The 11,338-nt window shown below is 34.3% G+C and overlaps 1 protein-coding gene across 1 annotated transcript in view; it reads right to left on the bottom strand.

Annotated features, from left to right (window-relative positions):
- The window catches only part of LOC128867744 (uncharacterized), a 107,631-nt gene that overhangs the window by 359 nt on the left and 95,934 nt on the right, over positions 1-11,338 (bottom strand). The window lies entirely within an intron of this gene.

Raw genomic sequence — 11,338 nt, 5'->3', positions numbered from 1 at the left:
TCTCTGAATAGGAAATATATAAATAAAATTCCTCAGACACTTCACTTAGAAATCTGTGAGAAATCTGTAAGGTTTGTCGAGTTAGTCACCAGTTTACTCAAAAGTGTCCGACGTGAATGGGTGAGTAGTAGCCGTCCGTGAGTAGGTTTGAAACCCACTGTCGACATAAAGCACTAAATAATAGAAACGGTTTTTTTTAATCGCGGTCACCCCTCGTGCGGCAATGGTAAACCTCTGAGCGATTTCTTGCCGTGAAAGAGCTCCTCATAAAAAACGTCTGCGGAGGCAGCATAAAACTGTAGGTTCCTCCATTTGTGCAACAACATCAAGACGCATATCGCGAATTGGAGGAGAAGGCCTAGAACCAAGCAAAGGATGTTCGAGCCAATTATATAGGGTGTTTTATTAAGACCGCAAAATTCGAGATATGAAAAAATCCAATATTTACTTGAATTTTATGAAGAAAGTAATAAATTGTCATTGCCCTAAAGAGTATTCCAGAGTATCTGATATATAGTACATATAGCCACCTCGTGATTGACGGCACTCACTGCTTCTTTGAGCGAAATTTTCGATAATATTTTAACATAATACCGACGCAATAACAATAACGATGCGCCGAGTTTTCCAGTTAAGGAATTAGACACACACGTTTTCTTCTCAGAGGAGAGCTTTTGGTTTCAAACTCATCCCACCTCGGTGCGAGATATTAAACTTTTCAAGCTATCACCACAAAACTACACTATATAGCTAAGCCCTTTAGTTCTAATAGTAGCTCTGAAGCAACAATGCTGAGTGAGCGACACAAAAACCGGCGCCAATTTTGAAACAGTCATATAAACACATTCTATAAAATGTGCTTTGAAATTTGCTAAATTAATTCATTTCGAATTTATACACGCACACATATAATATATACAGTGGCGTGCTTCTAATTACTGACACGGATTTTTTTATATCAAAAAAAAAATTCCTGCATTCGTTATATGAAGAAAATGCAAAACACTGTGAGGGGGGAAAATATGTAAAGCCAGAATTTTTAGCCTCTTCAACCTGCACTTTATTGTATGTACTAAAATTAAATGGGTACTTTTTTTAGAAATTCATTTTGATAAATATTTTTGTAAACTTTGTTCAAAAACCAAAATTTTTATTTATATGACATTTTTTGGAGAATGAACAATATTTTCATAAAAAGCTAATGACAATTAAAAAACAAAACAAAGAAAAGTGGTAAAAATTGTTCAAAGTATCGCGTTGCTATTTACCTGCACACCACTGTATATATGTATACATGTACCCATATAATGATAATGTCAATTTAAAGAGCAAAATTATATACTTTTTTTTCAATCTAATTAACACTGAATTTCAGGAAGCAAAAAATGGCATATACGTGTACGATTATTTTACGTTGGCGCATAACAAGTGGACGCAGCGACATTTGCGCTAAGACATAAGAAAAAAAATCTTAAAAAAAAGTTGAAGATTATACAAAATTGACGCAATAACAGAGAGCAACACTCCGAAAATCGCTATACGAAATTTCAAGGTTAAAAGGTGTAGACAAGAGGCTGAACGACAACAAGTGAGGAAGCGTACACAAAGTAACAAAGATAAAAGAACAACTAAACGTGATTTCAACGACTTGGAAAAGCAAGTGGCAATGGCGCTTTAGCCCGTAATAAAATGGTAAAGTTTTTTTAAAAGCATTATTCACAATAAATGTAAAATCCGAAAGAGCCGTGTAAACTTGAATTAAAAAATATATGAGTAGTTATAATAGTGTTAAAAATAAATTATCACAAAAGTAGCCAAGCTAAAGATTCCACTCACCGATAAGTAGCAAATGCCATCAAAATTGTATGAAGAACGATCAAGACAACAAAAATGAGCGTAGATTCTTGTGGATCAATATCGGAGTATATAAGTTAAAAAAAGAGATGTATCTGATGTAACAGACTGGACCCGACTGGTGAATATTACTTTTATATGTAGATTGTGTGTAGTATTGATGTAGTGCACACCCTACAGGGAAAACCTGCACTAGAGTGTGAGGGTATAAGTTCAAAAGTCAATAACGCCACGGATTTATTGAAAAATTATATTGCTGGCATATTTTTTTGTCAGAATGGAAAATATAAATAATATAATACAAAACTTAGACTCAATGCGTCTGCTCGCTTAAACTTCTGTTAAAAAACTGAATTGTCAAATCTCCGCCTGTGACGATTCTCAGTACGTGGTTTGTTTCGTACGGTTCCCGGCAGTATTTGTCAAGAGAAGCAGATTTCTGCTGCAGCAGCAGTGCTAGAGATCCACTTCGCCACTCATGTTACGCTTGTCTTTTGAATGTGAGAAGTAAACCCTACTCGCCGAAGACATTCTGATATAAAAATTCGAGCTTAGTGAGAGCATTGTCAAAATGTGGAGTTTCTAATAAATTCTTCCAATTAATTTTTCTGAAAAATTGTAGACATTTTCATGCTCTATTTTTAGAATGAAATTAGCGTAGTTAGGATTATTAAACTTAGGTAGAGCATTCACCATTTTGTTCCATAATTTCTATGCCATTTGAAGTAAATTTCCGAATTTCTCAATTGAAGAAGCACTGACCTCTGTTGATAAAAAACGTAGCCCGCTTATACTCACAAGTCTCTTTTGAAATCACTTCTGTACCATCAAAAAAATTTTGCAAATGCTGGAAGATAAAATAATCGCTTGGTACCAGGTCTGAACTCTATATTATTCAAAACCTTGAAATTTCCGGCGCATCGCTAAAGATGTGCGACTTGGCATTATTTTGGAGCCAATGTGCGAGCTACGTTATATTTTTGCTTCTTACTAACAAAAAATGATGCTGAGTATATCAGATCTCATCTTATGAATTAAGACAATTAAAGATATAAATTTTGGGACGTGCAACACGGCGAACGCAAAATCAAAAAATCGATCACACTGGTTGTCACACTGAAGACTGTCAGGCTTTTGGAGTCGCTGATTAAAGCTCCAGTGGCATGTTGGCTGCGTCATGTCGTCCGAATGGATACAAACTCTTCGGCTCTGAAAGTATTCGACGCGGTACCAGCAGGTGATAGCAAGGGAAGAGGAAGACGCAGAGGAGGTTGGAAAGATCAGATGGAGAAGGACACAGATTAGCACGAGAAAGAAAAAACTGTCGCAATGTGTTAAACTCGCCCAAAATTGCGTAAGCGGTTATTATAACAATCAAGAAGAAGAGAGAAGAAAGAAATCGACTTTTTAATCAGCGACCACAAAAATTCCCGAAAAGTCATTTTTAAGAGATTAGCTCACAATCATTTGACCAACTGACACCGCACCCTAAAGGGTTAACCCCACTTTATCCAAAATTGTCTATATATATTTTTTTTTTGTACCTGCATATCGTCCCCTTAGTATTAAAATAGCCTATAAATTTTTTGATGTTTTGAGAAAATGAATTTCAAACTTTTTGTCGAAAGTAGCTCTCACTCAAATCTCGTTATGTCTGTAAATATTTATTATTTTTTGACTGACGTTTTGACCCACTTTGTGGAACTAGAATTTGACAAAATTTTGACCACATATAAAATCGACGATGGAGAATCCAAAAATTCAATAAAAAAATAATAGCCTATGAGCACATAGGCTATTGTTATACTAAGGGGACGATATGTTGTATGGTTATTATTATCTAAGATACAGGCTTTAAATTGAGTATAAGTCTCTGGTACGTTAAGTTTCTGAGAAAAGGATGGGTAAAAACTACCAAAAACACATTTTTATGGGTCTGCACTTGCAATCTTCAAGGGAGACGTGATGTGTACTTTTGGGCCCCAGAATCGTGTTGAGCGCCCCAAAATACGTATCGACCCAATCATTTAGAAAAAAACATGTAGACCTGTATGCAGACCTGTGTAACGATTCTAAATACACCAGCAGCGCATCGATAGTTGTTAATTTCCCTGCAGGGTACTCATCCTTGCTCGACACACACATTGGCAATTACTTTTTTTAACCTCAGCTTATCAAACTCAAAAACAATAACAACCACTTTAGGCAAGTGTAAGCAATTTAGATAAGTTAAGCCAGACTGCAAACAGATCAGATCCGTACGAAACAAAATGCGACTATTGGTTGTAGATCAGGTGCATAAGGTTGAGTTGAGATGTTCAGAAGTTTTAATAATAATTGTTATGACTAAGCGTAGTATGTCGACAACCAGCAGCAGCAGTTAATCAAGCATCATTGTCTCTTCCTATTAACTACAAATAAGTGCAAACAAAAATAGAAAGAATGAAAATTATAGGCAATTGTGCGATAATGCAATTACTAAAGGGAAATATGGGTTAACATAAAAACTTCATAGCTGCTAGTAGTGCAAGTGTGAAAAAGCTAAATTATTAATTAAAGTCAGTCTTATACAAACATAGCAAACACATACGCTTCGCAATATTTCTTATGATAATATACAAATAGGAGGAGGAACTCGGGCAAACACCTAACAGAAGTGTACACACCAATTAATTATTTTAATTTTTTTTTTCAATTTTTTATAACATTTTTTTATACTTTTTTCAAATATTTTTTTTTTTAATTTTTTATAATATTTTATTAATTTTTTATAAAAATAAATTGCATCGTATGTTATGCCAAAAATGTTATAAACCAATGCTCCAAACTTTGTACAAAACTCACAAAAATTTAACAATTTTAAAAACATAATTAAAATGGTAAACTTTTTACTCAAATCTCTTGTAGACTTCTGCGTACGTAGTGTCTGATTTTTGATATTATTTTTGTTTACGATGCTGAGCATTTTCTTCCATAAAAAACTTTCCAAATAAGTAATATTGTGAATTACAAACAAATTCTGAAAATTCAACGTGATTTTTGAGCGACTTCAAACTTTCACGTCAAAGTGTAGGCAAAAAGTAAGGTCAATTTGGTTGTAAAATGAAAAATCTTTATTTATTCTTGTAAATCAATTTCATCCCCTTCGAAATAATCTCCTCTCGATGAAAAACACTTATGCCAACGATTTTTCCAATCCCCGAAACATGCCAAATAGTCCTTTTCTTAGGCCCAAATGGTCTTTCAAAATGGTTTTCACAGATCCTTCTGATATTCCGATCATATCAGTAAGGTCTTTAACAGTCAACCGACGATTTTTGAGCACTAACTCCCTCACTTTATTGACGTGTTGGTCATCTGTTGACGTCGATGGTCGTCCGGAGCGCTCCAAGTCATCAACACGTTCTCGACCCTCTTTGAAGTCTTTGTACCACTTATAAACATTTTTCTGCGACATGGTCGAAGCACCAAATGCCTTCTGCAACATGCTAAACGTTTCCGCAGGCGAAATTTCATTCCGCAAACAAAATTTGATGGCACATCTCTGCTCAATCAAATCAGACATTGTAATAATCGAAAAATGCACTCTTGGTCGTTTAGTAAACACAAGCGTAAATATATTACTGATAATGACATTCCCTTGAAAGTTGGCCCAGATGTTATTAACAGTGCTGCCAACCCGCGAAGTTTGACAAATAAACTCATCTTACTTTTTGCCCACATCAAAATTGAAAGTCCTCTAAAACTGCAAACTCTGAAGTTTTTTAAAAATTTAAAAAATTTAAAAAGTTCATTAAAAATGTAATTTCTTCGAGCTTGTTGGAATTTTTATGAATTTCGTACAAAGTGTGGAAGTTTTATTTATGGCGTTTTTGTTAAGCAATGCTATTTTTATAAAATCTTTGCGATTTTGTGTGAATATTGTAAAATGGTAAAGTGACTTAGTTGTGTGAGCACAAGTGTAAAAAGTGTAAATTTGAATGCGAATAACACTTTGTTTTTGCATATTCAATTGGACTTCATACCAGCGTGTTATGCGTTTATTCTCACAAGGATTGCTTTTAACAGCTTATGGAAATCATAGTGGATGTCCGTCTACGTATACGAGGCGCTTTTATACTTCTATAAATGTCAAACCTGCACCGTGCTTCCATATAAGGGTGCGTAAAAAATACAAAATTACAATACCTACTATGAAAGGGGAACGAAAAATTACGATTGTTATAAAATATTTTCAAAATGAGTATTTTAATTTTAACCAGATGTTGGTACTCGCAAAGCTTTCAGTCTAATTTAATCAATATGAACTTAGACGTTTATTTACTTGACTTTCTTCTTTACTGCATATTTGTGGTCAACGGCGACTAGTTGGGGTTAATGCGGCTAGGGTAAAATAATTAAAGTTTCAGCTGCTTTACCTTTGATCTCTCAGATCGCAGTTTATTAGTGTTGAGTTTTGCGGTTTGCGGTGTTTTCGTTTCGTTTTCGTTTGTATAAATTAAAAAAAAAAAAATTAACTACTCCGCAGCGTAAATAGTTCATTGATTTATTTACAAAACTAAAAATGTGAGTTGTAATTATGTATGTTTTGAAATTTTTCTAGATTTGTTAGCTTTAAGAATTTAAATAAACATATAAATAACTAAATAATATAAATGATTAAAAAAAACTATTTTTAATTTAAACTATTGTATTTGTCCTATTTTAGGTCGAATATTATCATACTAAAAAAAAAACCTGGGTTTTTAAGAAGAGCTTGGGATAAAACAGAAATGGTGTTAGAAAGCATTTTTATTGTAATCTCGTAGATAATTTCATAGCATTTATTTTTCTAAGATGATGTCCGACAAATGCCCGCCGCGGTTCCAAGTTACATGGGCCGATCGATCAATCCACTATTTGATCAGTTTTTCCAATAAACCTGGCCGTATGGCGTCAAGGGTGTCTTGAATATTGGAATGATTCGATTATTAAACGTGCTGTATGGCAACTTAAGCCGTCTTTTATTTTTTAGAAACAAATTTCGCGAAAAATTAAACAACAAAATTTTAGCCTAAACTGAAGCGAAAACAAAAGTTTAAAATTTAATTGCGTTGATTTGGTATATTATTTGGTTAAATCAGTTAGTAAAGACCAAGTACTAGACATTGCGATACCTCAAAATCTACACAATAGAAATAGATGAATTTTCGAGCACAGTGAGTGATTTAGCGTAGGCGTTGGCCGCTCTGGGTACTGGGTTTTTTGGTTGTAATCTACTCCCAGGATTACATTTGGCGATTATAGGAAAGCAACATGAAACGATAGAAACCATTCAAGTCGCTGTTACCACCAACTCGAAGGAAATTCCATAGACTTAGCAATCGCGTTTTATACCATAGAAAAAATGTGAATTCGTATTCCAAAATAGAGCTTCAATCAAAACTATTTTTTCCACAAAATGTAGATAAATTGTTCCTATTTGTAAAAAGTGCGATTTCTTTTTAAGTAACAATTTTAAGTTAAATTTTAAAAAACAAAAAAATTTAATTACAAAAGAAAGCGGTCGGGAGGTGTTTTTGCGCAAGCTTGCAAATATACTTATACGAGTATATTGTGTGCATTTATTTCTATTTGGGCATGTTTTTCCATACGTCATTTGCACACACACACATTCAGTTACTGAAATGCCGGTGGTGCAAATTTATCAACTTGCTTGATATTGCAGCCAATAATAGGAAACGAATGTGAGACGGCGCGATGAGTTTCTTGAAATATGAGCGACAATATTTTCTACACAGATACGCTAACACTGCTCGAATAGCAACAACTAAAGCAATAGCAAAAAGGAACCATTACAACAACAAATAATTTATTTGACTGTCAGCGATTGTGGATAAGAACAAATGAGTGCGCATGCGCACATACTCACAATTTACTTTTATTGCGCTACCGATCGTCGGCACGCCAAAGCCAATCAACTACCAAAACAACAATAAAATAGCAGGCGAAATAACATTAAAGGCGTTAACAACACACGACTACTGCAAAAATTTGCAATTCATTTTATTTTTTCGAATTCAAATCAAAGCAAACTCGCAGTGAAAGTCATGCGTCGCTGCATACCTGAAAAGCTAATAAATGTAGGTATGTAGGGTCGCTTTCAACCTACCTCCCTTTACTATTTGTGTTGGTTTTGCAGTAATTTGAGCCTCATTGATGTGAGAAACTTTGCATATAAATGATTTTTTTATTCGTGAATGTAAAACTACTTCCGCCTCACAGCACAAATATGGAAAACAAAATTCAAAATAATCGGCTAGAAATATATGAGAGCAAATGCACTTTGTGAACTTTTACAAAATCACTTAAGTCGAGTTAGCACTTTTACACTGACAGGTATAATCAAGTTGGATTCTGATGTCATATTTGGGCTTACAGACTTAGCTTAAAACTTATTTTTATAAAATTTTAATTTAAGGTAGTAGTCTGGTAACTTATTTTGAAAATTTCGAATTTCAGTTTTTTACATATTTTGAAAAGGCGATATATTGGTAATATACTGTACAAATTTTAGACCGAAATTCGAAATATTGACGAAATTATAGCACATAAATGAGAGCGGCTCGCACTTGCGCGCGCTATAAATAATCAATTGCTAAAACTTTAAATGCGTTTTTCTCAAAACAACGTTTTTCCGGATGGCCGTCGTGAAAACAAATTTTCTATCTAACGGATTGAGCTGAAGTTTAGATATGTTTTTCTACACATCAATAGTTCTGGCGGGTAGTAGATTTAATTTATTTCGTCCCTAACTTTCCATTTTTTAGTCCGATATCCACTTTAAAAAAAAGGCAATTTTCTTACGAAGTCCGCCATTTTGTTATTTTCTGTCAAAATCATTTGATCTTACTACCCGCCAGAACGACAAGCACACTGATTAATAAGCAATTTGTTTTTTCTGTTTCAGATGACCACAAGTGATGAAATCACGCCGGCCAGCCACTGTACCTCTTTTTTTTGCCGCTTGCTGCAGTGTACAAAAATAGTATCAAAACATTAAAACAAAAAAAAAAAATTTTTTTTGGTACACCTTCTGATACCTTTAATAACATATCAGAAAATCAAATCGATTGAATTTTATTTTCCTTTCCAAAAAATGTCCCAAACTTGGCCTCAAAAAAACGTGTAAGTTACCAGACTACTACAGACCTTAAATATTAAATTTTTGCATCATAAAATCAAGCAAAAGCACAATTTACTAAAATCAGATAAATTTTTTGTTGAAAAGGACATAGATATACCCTTATTTATACAAAGTTACCGGGAAAGTCGGCGTGGATACTTAACATTATTATTTAGCGAATTTCTGTGTCATTGGATTATATAATATTATAGTATGTCCAAAACTTGGCACTTTTCGAAACCAAACGTAATTAAAAAAAGATATTTATTTTCTCTTTTACGTCCACTTTTTTAATGTTAGATCAAGGGTCCAATTTTTGTTCGTTTTTTAGGTTTTTTAAAGGTGTGCCAATTAATAAAAATCATCAATAAAATTTAAACCGAGCTCTGGGAGCTAAAATTGTGTTTTGAATTTACCAAGTGATTCCTACTTCACATCATTAATAAAGGATTTTTGTATAGAAACTATTAAGCAAATTATTTTTAAAACTAGTAATTAAATAGTAATATACTTTATCAACGATGCAAATCAAACTCAAAAGCCATTAATGGTCTTCGACCTCATCCGTTTCGTGTGTGGACAATTCATTAAACATGTCTACAAATTATGCCTGCTTATGTAAAAAAATAATGCTTATGAATGCAGAATAATTAAAGCCAGAGCAGCCTTTGTCTCACTCAAAAGAATTTGGCACTCCCAACAGCTAACCACGAAAACAAAGCCAAGGATTTTGAACTCCGACGTAAAATAAGTACTGGCTGTATGACTGTTAATGACTGGCCGTTACAACAACAAAAAAAGCTTCAGAACTTCATAAATCGTAGAATTAGAGTCATCCTGCGCATGTGGTGGACGATAGCTTGGTGCTAAATGATGAATTTCTTGCGGGAGGTATTTACTAACGTTAGATTGGTCATACTTTGCAAGAGTTTGCGACCGATATCAGCAGAATGTCTTTAGACTGGACTTCACAAGGCTCACGCCATAGAGGTCGACCGAAAGGATTTTTTAGAAGAAGCCTGTACGATGAATTCACCACAGCTGATAAGGCGCTGACATGGCCGCACATAAAACTTAAAGCTAGGAAACGATCTCAGTGAAATTCATTTGTTTCGGCCCTTTGCGCCCCCAGTCGGCGCCCTAACAGATGATAATATACCTTCTTGGAAGAATTATAATTTTTGCAAAAGGTCGTACCTTAATTATATTTGACATTTGTGAACTACTCATCTGCATTATACAAACAGACAAGCAATGGAGCGCGTAAAGGTCTAAATAAAGACTTCCATCAGTCAAAATCATGTGTTGTCATTTAATATAAAATCAAATTTTGCGCCATCTTTTATAAGTATGCGTTTGTGGTATTCGCCATTGACAAAGTGCAAAGGTCCATAATTTTTTCATAGAATCCGCTCTCGAATTGTCAAAAGGGCGTCATATCGGATTTTAGCATCGAACGAGATTCTACATCGCAAATGTGTCTTAAAATGTGCTTAAAAGGTACCGCGGACTATCTGTGAGGTCTGCTTGGTGTTCTTGCACGTGAGTGGTTAATGAACTGGCTATTAAAAACCTACCAGTTACTGAACCAACTTTCTCGCCGGGTCAACACTCTGATATATGTAAATATATTTTCAAACCTCAGAGCACTGTAAATAAATCTAAACATGGCTTCTGGTACATCCAAATGCCCAGATACAGATATACAAAATTAAAAATACATAACTCTTTTATATTAGCTAAAATACTATGTAGCAATATTGCCTCCTTACTAATTCAAATATTACCTTTGATTATTATATTTAAAAAAACAAATCCATGTCGTTGTCTATGTAAAGGGTTTTCCAATAACAGGTGTTATGAATGCATGGATTGCGCTATCGAGAGATGAATAACGATTTTTTATGGACCGAATTGGATGGTATTGATCTTGACGTTTATTTTCAACGAGACGACGCTACGTGTCACACAAGCAACGAAACCATAGGTATTCTAGGGGAAAAGTTTCCGGACCCTGTTATCTCTCGAATAGGTGATCACAATTGGCCTCCCCAGATGGAATTCGTGAGGCTATCGAGGACATAGGGCAGCCACTTTGCAATTCGGTTATGAAAAATTTCATGAATAGGATATTGTCTTGTAAGCGAGCTCGTGGTGGTCATTTGCCTGGTGTTATTTTCCACTATTAACGGTATACCTTCCTCTTTATAATAAAATAAACTTCCGATCATTTAAATTAAAAAATAGCATTTTTCTTTGAATATCAAAATAACACCTCTTATTGGAAAACTTTGTATATCAAAAAACTTAATTGAAACC

The sequence above is a fragment of the Anastrepha ludens genome, chromosome 6 (assembly GCF_028408465.1).
Source record: "Anastrepha ludens isolate Willacy chromosome 6, idAnaLude1.1, whole genome shotgun sequence".
Lineage (NCBI taxonomy): Eukaryota > Metazoa > Arthropoda > Insecta > Diptera > Tephritidae > Anastrepha > Anastrepha ludens.
This window is presented reverse-complemented; position numbering and strand designations above follow the sequence as displayed.